Here is an 18,291-nt window from a genome sequence, read left to right on the forward strand (position 1 = left end):
ATGAGGACCCCCTGCCCCCAAAAGGCTCTGCAGAGGCCAGGCCCAGCCAAGGGCCACTGGGGGACAAATCTTGGCACCTGTCCCCAGCGAGTCCAGTTCCTCCCTGAAGGGGGTGGACAGGCTGCCCACTTTAGATGCCCGGTCTCTTCACTCTGTCTTCCGCTCCCTGGGGCTGCGAGGTGTGGGGCAGGCTGGCAGCGCACTGCCTGGCCCTGGCGAGGCCTTTACTGGAAGGCCTGTGACATGGGGTTCTCTGATTCGCTTTCTTGGCTGGATGGAGACTTGCTGCTCCAGGGGCTATTGGTACCCAGGGCGGGGGAGCCGTTAAAGCTGTCCTCGTGGTCAACACCTGTGGGTGCGTCAAACCGGGTCTTCTCCAGCCGCGCAATGAGCCTCTGGTTCTGGTCCCCACACTCCCCGCCCATTAGGGTGGGCTCCCCCACCACCTCGACATCTTGGCTGGAGAGGGCGATGGTGCTGGCTCGGCTTTTCTTCTTGCTGTTGTTGGTGGGGGTGCTTCCGCGCGCCTCCCCCCCCCCCCCTGGTGCTGTCCCCTAACATCCGTTTCTGCGGTTTGCTGGGCTGCTGCCCGCGGGCTCCAACAGGGGACGCTACCATCCGCGGCCACTCGGGGAAAAGCCGGGTCTCGAGGCAGCGTGGAGGGCTGAGGCTGTGCGACCGGAGGCGGGACGTGAGCTCCTGCGTGGCTCCTGTCGGACAGCCCACACCAGGTGATTTTTGGGAGAGGTGATCTAACATCGGGGTCCTAGGCACGCGTGGCAAGGATGCTGCGGGATGAGCTCCGCGTGCTCCAGATGCTGAAGGGCCACGTCTGTATCCACGTCATGCCGTTAAACGTGAACTCCAGATACAACCGGCCCTCCATACACACCCGGGTGAACAAGCGTTGGCCATACCGGGTCGCCATGCTGTCCTGGTTACAGTCGAGGGTTACGTGTTGCTGTGGAATGCCTCCTTGGGGAGCCGTAGCACCCCAAGATGCTGCGGAAGTAGCCCTGGATGAGGGTGTGGCCAGGGTCACCGTCCTCAAAGCATTCAGTTGTGAAAGCGTCCCAGCAGGGACTGTCACAGGCCTCTCTCCGGTTTTGAAGCCGCTGGTAAGCTCTCATATTCTGTAATCAGTTTGGTTGCCATATGGCGCGTGCCTTCCAACCCTGGACTCCAGGGTACATGGGCGGGTGGTTACCTGGGAGGGTGGGTACCTGGGAGGGTGGGTACCTGGGAGGGTGGGTACCTGGGAGTCGCCCCCCACCAGGATCTAGCCTGGGGCCGGATGGGAGGGGGAAGGCTTTGTCCTTCGGGGGCTCCTTTGCAAGTACAGTTTGGGTGACTTTGAAGAACAACCTGGGGGAACAGAGGGGGGTCAGGAGAGGTGAGGGTGGGGGGCAGCTGCAAGCCCAGTAGGGCCCTGGCAGGGGTGAGGGCTGAGGGGGCCAACCTCAGCTGCTCATGTCCCGAGTGGGACAGGCAGGTGTGGCTGGGAGCTCCACTCCCGGCTGCACAAAGACTCAGGTGCACAGCCTCCCCGCCCGCCCGTCTCCTCAACCCCCCACCTCAACCCAGGCAGGCACATCACGAAGCAGTGGGGGAAGTTGCAATGGCCACTGGGTCTGGGTGAGGCCAGGAGCCAGCCTGGGGAGTGGTGGGGTGTGGGGAACCAGGAGCCTTCTTTGTTTGCAAGTTCTCTCAATGATGGCTGCTCCACTGTTTCCTCTCTCCTCCTCCTTCTGGGCTCTCCTGGTCACCGCCTCTTGCTACCTCTGCCTCCAAGCAGCCTGCCACCCCTTCCCCGATCTCCAAGCTCCTCTGCCAGGGCACCAGGCTAGGCAGGGCCTGGCACTCACACTCACACTCGCACACACACAGAAACAGGTAGCGCCGGCCTGCTCCCTGCCTTTTCTCTGTTTCTCTGTCTCCTTTCCTCCCCACTGGCTCTCAGAGTCTCTCTCAGAATGAGGCCCTGGGGCAGGCAGAGGGTGGACCTGCCACCCTGCCTCCCCCCTCCCCTGTAAATAGTTGTTACAATATTACTGACTATATTCTCTATGCTGTGATTTATATCCCCATCACTATTTTGTGACTGCCAATTTGTACTTTTAATCCCTTCACCTTTTTCACCCTGCCCCCAAAACCCCCTCATCTGACAACCAACAAATTATTCTCTGTAACTCTGAGTTTGTTTCTATTTTCTTTGTTCATTTGTGTTTTTAAATTACACATTTAAGTGACATCATATGATATTTGTATTTTTCTGTCTTTCTCCACAATACCCTCTAGGTCCATCCATGTTGTTGCAGATGGCAAGATTTCATTCCTTTTTATGGCTGAGCACTATTTCACTGTACATATGTATCACTTCTTTATCCATTCATCTCTTGATGGGCACCCTTAGGTCGCTTCCATATCTTGACTATTGTAAACAATGCTGCAATGGACTTATGGATACATATGTTTTTTTGAATTAATGTTTTGGATTTCTTCGGATAAATACCCAGAAGTAGAATTACAAGGTCCTTCTTTGTCTCTTGTTATAGGCTTTGTTTTAAAGTCTGTTTTGTCTGGTATAAGTATTGCTACCCCAACTTTTTGTTTGTTTCAATATTCATGAAATATCTTTTTCCATCCCTTAACTTTCAGTCTGTGTGTATCTTTCGATCTGAACTGAGTCTCTTGTAGGCAACATATGTAAGGGTTTTGTTTTCTTATCCATTCATCCCTCCTATGTTTTTTGACTGGAGTATTTAATCCATTTATAATGAAAGCACTTGTTGATAAATATGTAGTTATTGACATTTTATTACTCTTTTTTTTTTTAAAGTGGTGAAAGAGTAGTTTATTAGAAGAGATAGTACACTTCAAAGAAATACGGACCTGAGCAGTAGAGACTGGATCAGGGCCCTGACTAATCTTTATTACTCATTTTTTAAATCTTTTTTCTACTTCTTTAAGAAGAAGAAGAAACATTTAACATTTAAAGTAATTGTTGATAGATATGTAGTTACTGACATTTTATTATTTACATTTTTTATTTTATTTTCTTCTTAAATAATTCTATTTAACATTCTTTGTAATATTGGTTTCGTGATGATGAGCTCCTTTATCTGTTTCTTATCTGGGGAGATCTTTATCTGTCCTTCAATTCTAATAATCTTGGTTGTAGGTCCTGACTTTTCATCACTGAATATTTCCTGCCAATCCCTTCTGGCCTGCAGAGTTTCTGTTGAGTCTTATGGGAGCTCCCTTGTAGGTAACTAACTGCTTTTCTCCTGCTGCTTTTAAGATTCTCTCTTTGTCTTTCACTTTGGACATTTTAATTATAATGTGTCATGGTGTGGGCCTCTTTGGGTTCACCTTGTCTGTGATTCTCTGTGCTTCCTGGCCTTGTATGTCTATTTCCTTCACTGGTTAGGGAAGTTTTCTGTCATTATTTCTTCAAATAAGTTTTCAATTCCTTCCCCTCTCTCTTCTCTGTTGTTATGCTTGATATTGTCCCTGAGGCCCCTTAAACTGTCCTCACTTTTTTGGATTCTCTTTTCTTTGTGCTGTTCTGATTGGATATTTTCTTCTACTTTATCTTCTAAATTGCTGATTCAGTCCTCTTCTTCATCTAATCTACTGTCAATTCCTTCTAGTGTCTTCTTCATTTCAGTTATCGTAGTCTTCATTTCTGACTGGTTCTATTTTTATGTTTCCTGTCTCTTTGCTGACGTTCTCACTGAGGTAATGAGCATCCTTATAACCAGTGTTTTGAACTCTGCGTCTGGTTGATTGCTTGTCTCCATTTTATTTAGTTTTTTTTCTCTTTTTTTCCTGGAGCTTTGTTCTGTTCTTTCATTTGGGACATGTTTCCTTGTCTTCTCCTTTTGGCTGCCTTCCTGCATTTGTATCTGTGTATTAGGTAGGGCTGCTATGTCTCCCAGTCTTAGTAGAGTGGCCTTATATAGTAGGTGTGCTGTGGGGCCCAGTGGCGCAGTCTCCCTGGTCACCAGAACCAGGTGCTCCAGGTGTGTCCCTTGTTATAGTTGATCCATGGTTGTTGTTTGCACATCAGTGGGAGGGACTGACCCTCAGGCTAACTGGCTGTGAGGACTGGTCATGACTACAGTGGTGCAGGGGCTGATCCTACGGAACAGGATTCACTTTAGCAGGGCTCTGGTGCCTGTCCAGTGTGCCCTTTGGGTGTGTCATTTGTGAGGTGGTTGGGTGCTCTGGTGTGGTCTGAAGCTGGCCACCTGGTGTGTTGGTTCTGGGGCCTCTCAGGAGGGCCTCTGTTGCAGGCCCAGTATAGCTGCTTCCTATGCCCTGCCCAGGGCCACTGGTATGATGTACAAAGTGATCTGCAGACAGTTGCCACTTGTGCTGGGCTCGGAGGCACCTGAGAGAGAGACTAAGCTGTGCATTGAGACCAGCTGCTGCTAATGCCAGGCTGGAGCTGCTCAGCCAGGAGCACGGGACACGCCAAGGGCAGATGCTGCTTGTTTGGGGTTTGTGAACCTTTGGGAGACTTTCGGAAAGTCCACAGCATGAGCCCAGACAGGACATTTGTGTGGAAAAGCCACTGGAAGGAGTTTGGGTGTATCCGAAAGCTGGGTGGGGTGTGGTCTCAGAATCACCAGGGCTGGGCCAATGATCATTAACCAGGTGGATGGAGACTCAGATATGGCGGCCGCCTGCTCGAGCATGCTGGGAATGGGGAGGGCCAGCAAAGAAACAGTGGCTTCCGTGCGCTCCTGCTTCCGGGACAAAGCTGCCTCTCCATTCCTCACTCTGAGACCAGACAACTCGGTTCCTCCCCATATGTCCCTGGTGCCTTTCTAGCTGCTGCCCCAGCGCTGGAGCTCGGAGCGAGTGAGTCCATCAGTGGGTAAGTCCATGCTCGGGCCTTTTAAGAGGAACAGCTGGGAGTGTAGCTGCCCTTCATCTCACTCAGCCACAATCTCTGCTGGTTTTCACAGCCAGAAGTTATGGGGGCTTCTCTCCTCAGCACTGGAACCCTGGGTTGGGGAGCCTGGTGGGGGGCTGAGACCCCTTGTTCCTCCAGAGAGGACCTCCGCAGCCAAGATGTCCCTCCTGAATTTTAACCGTAATAGGCAGGTATCTCTCACAATTGTATTTTGTTATCTTTTCTTTAGTCCCCATCATAGTGATAACTATTTTCTTGTTCCTAACTTTAAAACGTTCCCTAGCGATGTATTGATGAGATACAATGAGTTTTATCTATTTTTAAATGCTTCGAGTCTGAGCGCCACAGCCCACATACACCAGGCTGCATTGCTAGAAGGGGGCCCGGCCCCAATCCTGGCTGACTTCTGCTGCTCCCGCTGCAGGTGCTGCAGAGTACGTGCCGCTTGGCCCTGGAGGAGACAGCTTGGCCAGTCTCAGAAAGGCCTTAAACTGCAGAACTGTGAGTAGAAAACAATACTCTTGCTCATTTCCATGAAGAGTTTGCAATCATGAATGGATGTTTAATGTGCTCAAATAGGTTTTCCACACGCACGGCAAAGATTACACATGTTTTCCCTTCAGTCTGCTCAGATGGAGGATTGTATCGGTAGGTTGTCACTTGCTCGTATCGCTAGCTAGCCTTTGAGTGGGCCATGGGTCATGCTTGCCAATGTGTGTTAAGGAATTGAGTAGAGTTATTTTTAAGTGCAGTTGGCCCACGGTTCTTGGTTGGGTTTGAGTTTTATGTTTTGCCAGCTTTACAAAATGATTTGGAAATTTTTCTTCCTTGTCTACCTCCTTCTTCTGATCAGAAACCTTTAATATTATTTAAGCATCTCTCAAATTGTTAGAAATCTGCTGTGAAAATGACGGGGCCAGGGGCTCCTTTGCAGGAAACCGGTGAATTCTCTGAAGACTTCATTTGTTCCATGTTACCTGGCCTATTTGGAATGTTTCCTTTCTACAGGAGTCAGTTGGGTGATGCACGTTCTCCTCCAGACTCTCCATTTATTTGCATAAAGTTCAGGAAAGCTTGTCCTTACCTAGTTTTTACTCCCCTCGTATCTGTAGTCGCTCCTTCCTTACTATTTTCTATTATTAATAGTTTGTTGCTTTTATGGTTATTGTTGGTCTTTGATGTTGAAAACCCAACTGTTGAATTTATTAATTAGCTCTATTTTTTTCTGTTTCTAAGTAAATGATTTCTGCCTTTATTAATTTTTTGTTCTGCTTTCCTTAATTTTATTTTTTTAATTTCTTGGGTTGAATAATTAAATGATGCATTTCCACTTATAGTTGCTAATCAGTGTATTGGCAGAGGAATTTCTTCTGAATGCTTTTATAGTCGAATTCTGTGGATTCTGGTATTTCGTTTTCATTGTTATCATGTTTAGGTATTTTGGACGTGCAGTATTGTGGTTTTGATTTATTCTTTGACCAAAGTGTTGTTAAATGGAAGTTTCTTAAATTTTCTTGTGACATGTTTTTATAATTGGTTTTACTTTCTAATTTTGGTTTTTAATTTCTGAGTTTTTCTAATGCTGTCTGTAGCATTTCTACTCATTTGGTATTTAGTGAGGCTTTACTTGTGGCCTAAGAAAAGGTCAATTTTTAAGGACTGTTACATGAACACTTGAGAATGTTTGCATATATTCTGTTTCCACGGCGTATAATTAGACATATATTAATTAAATTCACCTTATTAAGTATTTAAGTCTTCAAGATTGTGATGTATTTTGTCTACTTTTATCTCTTATGTAATGAGTGCGGTGAATTAAGATTCTGCTGCCAGTATGCTTCTATTTGTCCCTGTCATTAGTTTTAGCTTCATAAATGTTGCTTCCAAAGTATTTGGTGCATAAACCTGACGTTTGTTCTGGCTTAAGTTCAAATCCTGGCTCTATCAGCTATTAAGAGTTCGACGTTGGTTGAGTTACTCTATTAGGCTGAGCTGCCCTTGTCTGGAAAATGGGATAATGATTCATACACTGCGGAATCATGAGGAAGCTTGGGAATAATGCCCGTGAAGCGCCAGGCCCGTAGGCCACGCCAGTGACCTGGTGCGGCTCTCGTTGTCCTGTCATTGGTCTTGTGCTTCTACTCTGTGAGCAAACATAGTGGTTGGCTTTCATTGCGAACGTGCGATCAGCAGTGCACTTTTTGAATGGTTTCTCTACCTCTCTGGGGGTTATTTATGTAAATACGTCCACCACACATACTAGTTTGCGTTACTCATGCTAATTTAATGCTGTTCCCTGAGTACCACTGCTAGTTCTCAAGCTGTCATTACTGTTACTACTGCTGCTGGTATTGCTACCCTGCGATAATTCTACTTTTCTGCTATTTCTACTCTAATACGACTTCTAATACAACTGCTTCTGGTGTTCTTACTGTGTTGTATCACGACTGCAATCATGGCTCGTGAATAACAATTATGTATGAGCTTTTTAGTATAAAGGAACGTGGGACCGGAAGCTGGAAGGTCCGGCGTGATTCCAGTTTTGCCACATATTCAGAATAACTTGCTTGCTGTCTCCAAGCACGGTTCCTCATCCGATGGGTGAGGCTGTCAGTGCTTCCAGGGTTTCCTCACAGAGTTGCATGACGTTCAAATGAGATAACATTTGTGAAAGCCCTACGAAGACTCTAAGGCTCTTGAGGTCCTCTGAGATTGTAAAATCCCTGTGTCTGTCTTTGTTTGCCCCAGAAAGGCCTGGCAGGGTGTGTGTGTGGGGGGTGGGGGTGGGGAGGAGGTTAACATTGATAGAAGAGCATAGGACTGAGCTCCTCCATTTGCACCTCTAGTCCCAGACCAAATGCATTTATGCAGAGAGAGGATCACGACGGCCTTGAAATTCTGGAGCCACGTTGATTCTCTGCTGCTCCTGAAGGGAGAAATTAGGTACATAGAGGCCAAAATATGAGTAACACTCTGCCCTTTAGAATATTGAGTCTCAAATTTCCAGTTGAGTCCAAACTAAATCCAAGATAAAAATATATATCTATAGATACAATAATTAGTTTAGGTTCCAAAATTTATTATTTCATACGTGAGGACAAGAAGATGGCTTCTGCCAGGTTTCCAGGAGAGCCGCTACACACCAGAATGATACTTTTTTGTAAGAAGGAGTTACGTGTGGTTTTCATTAGGGTTGCCAGTTCTTCCGTCCGCGACAAGCCTGTTATTTCCCAGGGAAGTTTGCATTTACAGTCGCTGAGCCTTCCAACTACAGGACAGAAGTGGTCCTGTGTCTGCAGGACAGAAGTGATGTCATAAATGAGTTGTGAACCTCCAATTCTGGGTGGATTACTGACAGCTGGGTGGGTTGGCCCAGGGATGCCCTCTCTGAGCTTTCATTATTCTCATATTTATTACATGAGAGAGTCATTCCTAGCATTTGTGTATTGTATTAAATGAGATCTTGCATGCAAAAATGTTTGAAACCATGAATGCACATAGTAAACATACAACAAATGTTGTTATGATTAAAATGAAGATAATCTGTATCCTGCAGGGGGCTTGGCTATTAAAGGGAGGGACCACATGCCTGGCACATTTTGGGTGTTTTGGAAATGTTACCATTTTCTCTTAGATGTTCCATTGTAAAAGATGATGTACGTGGTGCTAATGAGAGCCAACCACACATTAGGATTTTGGAGGAGTAATTAGGAGAGAGAGTTAGGCAGATTAATTTACGTACAAACACTCGTATGAGTGAGTTCCCACACGTGAACATGGCTATAATATTGAGTGTGACATAAGAGCAAACAGAAGTGAGCTCCGGATCAAAGCATGCTGGACAGGTCATGCCCTGTCACAGACAGGTGCTCAGCTGGCTGCTGGGCTTGGACACAGGTGCCTCATCTGGAGCAGGAGTCCAGGGAGTGACCTCGCCTCCCTGCTACGATGCGTCTCGTCAGTGGACCTGATCTAAGGCAGCTTGTTTCAGAGGGCTTCAGTGGCCAGGTAGAATGTTCCGGGTTGTCAGCAGTGGGAAGGATTAGCGTTCAGTGGGGTGGGAGGCCAGGTGAGTAAAAGAGAGTCTAAAGTCTGAGGTGGCAGGTGGGCAAACTGACCTGGAGAAATTTCCGAGCTCAGGTGTGTGTTGCTAATCCAGGATTTTATCAGGAGAGCACGTATTGTGTTGGGTTAGGGGGTCACTGCCTCGTGACCAGTCTGCACAGAGGCCAGGAGGCTGCATGGACCGGGGTAAGAGGAGCCATGGTTCCCTGGAGAAGGCACTTTACCACTGCATGTCTGGGAGGCGACTGCTGGAGGGTGGCCGGGCTGTCCACGTCAGCCCGAGCAAAGGGAGTGACAGCTGAGTGGTGGCTCAGGCGACATGAGCACCTTTGTCCCTGGCGGGAGCACTCCAGAGCAGAGAAGGGTGTCTCTGGATGACTGATGAGGAAAGTGAGTGCTGGCACATGAGAGGTCCACCGTGAAATGAGAACAGAGTCACCTGGACAGATGAGGGGTGGGGACAGCTACGGGGACTTTATCTTGTCTTCTGTGAACCTTGGTCACTTAAAAATTGTCCCTAGGGCTCGCCTGTATTACAAAATCATATTTTTACGGCTCTGCAAGTCCACGAATCGATTTTATAGGTATATGTAATATTTGATCCTCAAATTCCACAGAGGAGGATATGGAGCCTGGACAGGCAGAATTTGCTCAGGTTCATGCGGCTCGTGAGAGGGGACACCTGGTGTGATGGGCTTCAGCGATGGGGCTCTTTTTCTCTAAATCTCTTGGCCTGAATGTCCTAAATTTATCCAGCCTTCCAGGGGTCATCAAGGGGTTGATTCTTTTTTGAAGCTCATTTATGACCATATGTTTATTCAACTGTTGCCTGCAGGCAGCGTCTGGCGCTGTGTGGCTGTGTGTGCACACGTACCGGCTGAAGCAGGTGTGTGTGTGTGAGTGTGTGATGTTTGCCTGAGCGTGCACCTGATCCTACTCCAGCCAACCAGGGGCTGTTACCACTGAGCTTATCCAAACACCCAGCACAGACGTTTGGCTGTAATGCGTGTGACTGAGGCAGGGCTGGGATGTGTGGTATGAGGGGGCATAATTCCCTTTCATTAAGCCCTGGAAACATCTGTTTCTCTTCAGCCTGTTTAAAGGTTTCACTTTATTAGATATTGGTTAATGATCACAAAGCCATTTGCCATTAAAACCAGGTGTTCCTCCCTGTGCTGAAAGCTGCTGAGTGGGGCTAATGGCAGAGTGACAGGCCGTGCAAAAGTGTGGGCGTCCCAGAGCGAAGCCCAAAAGCACTGAGGCAGCAGAGCATTCAGCTGAGGGCCCCTTGGCTTCCAGTGTCCTGACCCCAGTCCTGCCAAGTCAGGGTCATTCGTGTTTCATTGGGTGGGGGTAGTGTCCAGTGTGGTGGAATGTCACATTTGGACACATAAAGCACATGCATGCTGGAGTCAGTGTGGGACATCTGCGGTGGCCCTCTGGTCTCCTTAGTGCCAACACAATGGACCGCTTGCCCTTGGCTGCTGAGAAAGGTGGTGAACTTGGATAGCTGCCTACCTGGTTCTCCAGGAGTAGAAAACCCCGACTTTGCTGGAGCCAGGCCCTGGGAGGAGCATTGGAGTGAAGTTGCAACCACCAGCACCACCGCGCTCTCGGGAGCTCTGGTGCCGTGCAGCGCCGTGAGGTCCTACCCAGGCCCCCGCTGCTGGCTATGACAACGGGCAGCTTACGGCTTCTTCATGGTTGAGGTTAACGCCAGAGATTTTACAGGGAGTCTGGGACGGAAATGTAAGAAGTCACGATTCTTTATCCTGTTTCATTTCAGTCCTGCAAATGTTTAATGCGTCCCTTCCTATATGTGTACAGGGTCCTGAGCAGCACAGTGATGGAATCAAAGGCTGGGATGTAATCCTTTGAGAAGCTTAAAAAAATATTTTTGATCATCTAATCAAAAATTCCGTTCGTATCTGCTTGACTTTAATGACTTGAGTTATTTCTACTCAGTACCTATTATAAGCAGAAAGTTCACTTTTCTTCCCTCAGTGTGTCCAGAAGGGAACGGATGGACTATGGCAGATGGCCTGTCGTTCAGGCAAGGACTGTGCACCCTCTCGCTCAGTGGCCCTGCATGTTGGTTGCGCATTAGAACCAGGGGAACTTTAAAGCATACCAACCCCAAGGTCAGCCATACCCCAGAGAGTTAAGTCAAAACCCCTGAGGCTGAGATGGAGGCGTCATATTCTTTAGTTCCTGGTGGTATCAGTGTGCAGCTCCCCTTGAGAACCAGTGCCCCAGGGCTCAGAGAAAACAACAGGTGTGTCATATTAGAGAGACCAATTTTACTCCAAACAGCCAAGTGATTTATTTTTCAACAGCTTGGTTTGGCTATAGAGTGTTGTTTTTGGATCTTCAACATGCAGCAGTGAAAAAAAAAAGTCCTTGAACTTGAGGGACCCAGAGCACTCAGCAATGTTCTGTTTCAAATATCCACTCACTTGCCATTTATTCAGTCAGGTTGGGTGAGAGCTCATTCTGTGCTGGCATCGTGCTGGACAGAAGGACGGTACGGCTAGTCCTCCTCCACATAAAAATGTCATAATCTAGTGAATGAGAGAAACAGGGAAACCAGTGACTCCAATCCAGATATACACAGAACCCCAGCCTCAGACGATGGCACCTGCTGTAGGTAATGGCTCCTCTCAACACTGCTCTGACCCTGGGGCTGTTTTCTACGTGAACATGAGCTAGCTGCCTCTGTCCTTGGCATTGAGACACATTTCAGGCCCCTTCTGTTGGACAGTTCACGCACCTGACCCATTGTTATGCTCTTTTGCACTCGTGTAAAAAATCTACACCTCTGTGTGGTAGGTATGACTGTAAATGTCTTTCACTGAGAAGAAAGGTTGGTTTGTTAGTGATTTGTCCATTCCTGGGTAGCAGCTTTCTTCATGGCCCTGCTTTGGGTGAAGAGGCCGCCTCTCCCACGGCGACTCTGCTGGGCCCCGGCAGCCACGGCCCATCTGGCTTCCTTATTGCAGAAGAGAAGGGTGTGTGGCAGGCACTGACTCGAGTCCAGGTTTTCATAGAGCGGTAGAGCAATGGGCCACACAGGAGAGCTGGGGTACAGAACATCCTAAAGGCCGCACCCGGTGTGTAGGGGGCCTTTCCCTCATCCCCTTAGACTCCAGCCTCCAGTGATTGATTTGTTGGCAGCAATGGAGTATCTTCTTCCACTGATGTGCCAGAAACCCTGGCCTCCTCCTAACGTTCCATTCCAACCTCTCTAAATCTGGATATTTATGCAGTGATTTTCGAGCCTCAGGTTCTGCAACTCTCCTTTGCACTTAAAAATTAAAGTCTGTGTATTCATCCCAGTCAATTCATCTTTCTTCCTTTGACATTTCATCCAATGGACAGCTAACCTAGGTAGGTCTTTAAATCATGACTCCTGGCCCACAGGGTCATATCAAAGACCTGGGGCACTTATGCTGTATATCTGACACACCATTAATGTTTTTTCCTTGGGTGACGTTACCTTCAAAAGAAAAGAAAAATTACAGCAAGTGTGCGGGTATTTATTGGGAGATTGAGTACGGCTTTGTGCTCCCCTCAAAGTTACTGGGTGAGGTTGGTCCAGCTTCTTGGAATTCCAAGGCCTTGATCTTCTCACATGTGAAATGAGAGGTTGGAGTTGTATTCCAGACCAAATTTGAGTTTTTGCACTATAGCTGCACAGGATGTGATGTGAGACCATAAAAAAATCCATCAGTCAGAGACAATCAAAACACTGACACTTAGATGGCTCATCTGCCTAAAACACTGACACTAGGAAGGCTTGCAGGCTGTTCTTCAGTTCGAGGTAGTTGTAGAGGTACCTTTCAAAAATGGTGCGCTGTCCCCAGTGGCGAGCATCTCTGACAGGCCAATGTAGCACAATGCTCCATGCTCCTTAACCTCCTAGCGCCCAAATGTCACTTGGTGACATTGTGTAGAAACCTGTGGCACAAGTCCAGCTCAGAGTGCACGCACAGTAAACGTGACTCCTGCCTTCCAGCCTTTCTCAGTCTCCAAGGATTGGACTTGTCTGATGGCGTCCACATGGGCTGTTGTCATCTGGCTCCAAGGTGTCAGCTTCCCAACGGTTGTGAGTGACAGACATTTGTGCTAGTTTAGTGGCCAGGTGTGTGTTGGCTTTAAGAAAAAAAAACAGAGAGAGAGAAAGAGACAGACAGACAGACAGACAGACAGACAGACAGAGACAGCACTTAGGCTTTTTCTCTAGCTTTTTTGGCTGGCTGCTTCCTGCTTCATAAATCTGGGGAGGGAGGTGGGGGTGCGGGTGAGCTGCTGGGGTCCCCAGCCTGTGGCGGGGTCGGCCGCAGTGCCTCTCAGGCCAGCTGCTGGCCCATCTGCAGCTGGGGCTGGCTCCGCGATCAACGGCCAGAACACTGCGCTGGAGCCCTTTACTGCTTCACAGCAGCTGGTGTGAATGGCAGTGGAAAATAAACCCTTCTCTTCCCCAACAGCAGGAAAACGCTCCCTAAGACAAACAGCCTCCCCCACCCCCCACCCCTGCCAGCTCTTCCATTCTGCTTGAAATCTCAGGCCTGTGGGATGGAGCCCCATGGCTTGAGGTTTTCACTTTTCACCATCTGCCTTTTCACTTGGGAGTCTGTTGGATCCCCAGCGATGCATCCATGTTGTTTGGCATTCAAGTTCCCTGCCTCCTGAGGACTTAGGAGCCCAGGAGAAAGGAGTGGAGTTGAATTAAGAGGGAAAGAAACCTGTTCATTTTCATTTCCTTTGGATTTTAATTTGAAAAACATTGTTTGAAATGACAGAGCACAGACAGCTATTCTGTGAGCTGTTAGAAGCTGTGTGTTTGCCTGGATCAGCTCGGTAACTCAGGGACTGGGGACAGGCCGTGGGTCTGTGCGCCTTCAGCTCACCTGCTGCCCTCAGGTAACTCAGGGACTGGGGACAGGCCGTGGGTCTGTGCGCCTTCAGCTCACCTGCTGCCTGCAGGCCCAGCACACAGCAGGCCCCCTGGATCTCACTGAAACACCCCTTTGTTAAACTTGTCTCTACACCCCTGAAATTCTGGAACATCAGTTAAACAGCACAGGGATTCTGATACGAGCTTAGCTAAAGAGCCAGAACAAGGATGTACTTGTTCTTTCACTCGGCAAGTATTTTTAATAGATGCTAATAAGTGCCAACCACTCTGCAGTCTTCAGTTAAGACAAACCCCAAACCCTGAAGGGGTTCAGAGCCCTGCGAGAGGAAATAGAACTCTGGGCAGTGGTGCTGTGGTGTCAGGACAAATGTGTGGAGGGTCCTGGGGTGCAGGGGAGGAAGCTGCCAGACCTGCCGCTGGGGAGGGACATCAGGGAGGACAGGCCTTCCACACGGTGGCCATGTGGGGGTGGGACTGAAATTCCCAGTTCATTGCCGCCTAGATCTCCAGGAAGCATCTCTTGACATTTTAGCCCAAAGGGATTTTTTCCTTCCTCTGGGTTCTAATAGTTTAGTTTCTAAAGCTTGGTCACTCATTCTGAATAGATGTCTCAGTTCTGTCCCTAGAGGTTCTGTGGGTAAAGATCATATGTGACACATCTGGTGTCCCTAGTTTGTATGCTTGGCAGGTAGGTAAGTGGTACGTGCTTCTTCTTTGCCTGCATAAACTCCTGGGCAGGTATCCGCCTCAGTCAAGTGCTGTGTCAGGGCCTGGCCAGCTCAGGACCAGTCTGGACAGATGGGGGACGGGGGAGCGGGGCCTGAGTCCACTGCTTGCAAAGCATCCTTAGTCATGGTGGCCGTCCCGATGGAGTTAGTATTCACCAAGGTCCTTATCCTGATAATGTTGAGCTGGGAAGGTGAGCGCTCACATGAAGAGCATATGTTCGAGCTAAATGGAGCCTAAATTGAGGAAGCTGGGCAGACGAAAGAGAAGCTATCATATGAGAAGGTCATGGTTCATGGGCTTCCTTATTCTACCGCCATCGTGTGCCACCTGGTTTCTCCAGACTTTGGCATCTTCATAATTAGTGGCATTTGTGAATAGCATTTTTATTGAGTAGAGAGGAATTAATAGTACACATATGAGTATGTAAAAATACCTAGCACAATTACTGTCAGAGAGAGAGCTAGGTTAGGATTCATTATATAAAGACATTTGTAGAAAGGGAGCCCATTGATTTTTTTCTTTTTTCTTTCTTTTTAAAAAATCATAGCAACAAGTGTACATGGTTTTTAAAAAATCAGAGCTCAGGACAGATGTGTAGACCCCTGTCATACCCCTCCCGAGGCCCCAGGGTCAATTACTCGAGATTGTTTCAGCTATTTCTTTTGGTTTAAAACTTCAGGTTTCTAAATAACATATATTTGTTCTGGTTTTTTTTAAAATTGAAAAATTCTCATTGATTCCAACGATGAGCGATGACGGTTCAGATGTCCTACCATATGTTTACCACACGTAGCTTATATAAAATAATTGATTTTTGTTCTATGCACCTATCAATAATGCTTTTTTGAAAAGATGTTTACGATCCCACCCGATATCATCCAATACATGGAAAGTATGTTGATTCCATTGTGTCACTGTTGTTGAGACATGCTTCTGAGGTCTTCCTTCCTGCCCTAGCCCAGAAGCCGTGTTAACCTCAGAAGGCTAGGTTCTGCAGATACCAGCAATCATGGTTACGATTCTTATCTGAGTCCTGGCACTTTGAAGATACTTGCTTCTTCTCTCCGAAAGCTTCTCTCTCTTATCTTTATGATTGATATTCTGAAACTCTGCCATGATGCTTCTTGCTATCTTTTTTCTCCCCATTTATTAAGTAGGTCACTTTATTGCTTTCCTGTGGCAGCAACAATGAGCACAAACTGGGTGGCTTAAACAACGGAAATGCACCCTTCAAGGCCAGCAGCCTGACATCAGTTTCACTGGACTGAGACCGCGAAGTGGGTAACCCCGGGCTGCTTGCAGAGGCTCAGGGGAGACCCGTTTCTGGCCTCTTCCCGCTCCTGGTCGCTGTAAGCATTCCTTGGCTTGTGGCTGCATTGTTCCAGCCTCTGCCTTTGTGGTCACTGTGCCATCTCCTCGGTGAGTCAAATCTTCTTCCTCCTTCTTATAAATAACATATACAAGTCACTGCATTTAGGACCCACTTGGATAATCCAGAATAAGCGCCTCATCTCAATATATTTAACTTAATCACATTTTCAAAGATTAAAGAAAACAAACAAACCATATAACTTTCACCGGTTCCAGGGGCTAGAACACAGACATCATTTGGGGGCCAACATCCAGCCCTCCACAGTCACGCAGTAGGGAACTGGAGTTCTTTGGCTCTAAGATGTTTTCTCTTATGATTTCTTTACTAATTCTTCCCTTCCATTTACTCTGCTTGTGTTTTCTGAAACTCCTATTATTGAGACATTTGATTTCCTAGATGAACCCTCTTAATTTCTTAACTTCTCCTACTTCGCATTTTCTATTAATATAATTTTTATTCCAATTGCCAGGAGGTTTTCTCAAATGTAGTTTCTAGCCCTTTTGTTGTTTTTTTAGTTTTATGTATTAAAGTTTTCATTTCTCAGAGCGCTGTTGTTCTGTGTTCGTACTGAGCAGTATTCTGCTCCTGTTTCATTGGTGTACTGTCTCTGAAGATGTTAATGAAATGGGTGTTTACAGTTTTCTTCTGTTCATTGTGCTGCCTCAGTTTCCTTTTCTCCTTGTCCTTAAGTTCCGATGTGTCTGTCCTGTTGGACACTCTCAGGTGTCTCGTGTTCTTGGTGTTCTGCTCATGTTTAAGAGTCAAGTACGAAAAAGCTCGTCAGAAGGGCTGTGCTACGTGACTGGGAAGCTTCACTTAGTAATTGTGCCTGGGGTGAATATGACTGCGTACTCGGACCCGTGTCTTTCCTCTCGGGCTCATCCATTCTCAGGAAATCCATTGTCCATCTCCTGCCGAGGGTGTGCTGGGAGCCCAGGAGAGAAGCAGCTCGGGAGGACTTTCTCTTGCCTCGGTGGCCTCATCCATCCCCTCTGTCTTCAGCCTCATGCTTTACCTTCTCTCTTTTCCCTACTCCTGTGTCTGGAGACTCTGGTTTGATTTCTCCATCAAGTAAACACCCAGCACAACCCAGAAGGAGGACGGCACAGCGCAGGGTGGAGCGGTTCTGGAGGCCGCGTTCTCTGTACGGGTGTCCAATCAGTGCTTCTGTTCTAGGCTTTCCTTCCTCCTCTCGCTTCTAGAAGTAAGTGGAGCCTTCACTTTCTGAGAGTTTCCTGTGGAATGTGTCATTAATAAACTATTGACTTTTACTTAGCATAACACTTAGCTAAGTGAATAAGTCAGACTGAGGACGACAAACACCATCTGATCTCACTTATAGGTGCAACCTAAGGAACAGAATAAATGAGCAACCCAAGCAGAAATAGACAGATACAGAGAACAAACTGATGGTTGTCAGAGGGGAGAGCAGGAAGGGGCTGGGTATAAAAGGGGAAGAGTGAAGAAGTACAGTTTGTTGTTGCAACGTAGTTTGGGGATTTAGGGTACAGCATAAGGAATATAGTCAATAATATTGTAATAACTATGTGTGGTGTCAGATGGGTCTAGATTTACCTACAAATTGGTAGTTACAAAATAATCATGGGGACGTAAAGTAAAGCACAGGGAATATAGTCAATGATATGGTAATAACTATGTATAGTGCCAGGTAGATATTATACTAGTCAGGGGGATCACTTCTTAAATTATATAAATGTTTAACCACTATGCTGTATACTTGAAACTAATATAAACTAATACTGAATGTCAACTGTAACTGAAGAAAAAGAGTTTAAAAAAAAAACAAACCTACTGACTTTTAAATACAATAATGTTAGTTTTCTTGTTTGGATAAACAGCAGACACTGAGTGCATACAGTGTGCCAGTGAGCAGGCGGGGCATAATCTGAGACCTATGGACGTTGGTGAGATAGAATCAGTGGAGGAGACATACAGGGAATTATTAAGAACTGAGTTGGGGAGAGTCAGGGCAGACTAATCAGAAAGGTCTCTGTGTGCTGCACGGGACAGACTGAGTTCATCTGGGGGCGACGAGGCACGTATGAAGGGACTGAAACAGAGAAGTGGGCTGTCTGGGAGAAAGTTGAACGCAGGCGTGGTCACCACCTCCCTCCCTCTTATTCTCATTTCTTTCCCTCTTTGCGCCCTGCTTCTCTCACAGTCTTTCTGATAATAAACACTTTCATTTATAAATCTCCTAAGTGGATGTATTTCCTTTGAAGTATTTAAGATCCTTTAACTAATTTAGCTACTCCTGCTTTA

At 47.1% G+C, this 18,291-nt stretch overlaps 1 pseudogene; it reads right to left on the bottom strand.

The window, feature by feature from the left end:
* Positions 1 to 224: 224 nt before the first annotated feature.
* LOC109461404 (LIM domain-binding protein 1) overlaps positions 225 to 18,291 on the bottom strand; it is a 68,758-nt pseudogene continuing 50,691 nt past the window's right edge.

This window comes from Rhinolophus sinicus, linkage group LG05 (assembly GCF_036562045.2).
Source record: "Rhinolophus sinicus isolate RSC01 linkage group LG05, ASM3656204v1, whole genome shotgun sequence".
NCBI lineage: Eukaryota > Metazoa > Chordata > Mammalia > Chiroptera > Rhinolophidae > Rhinolophus > Rhinolophus sinicus.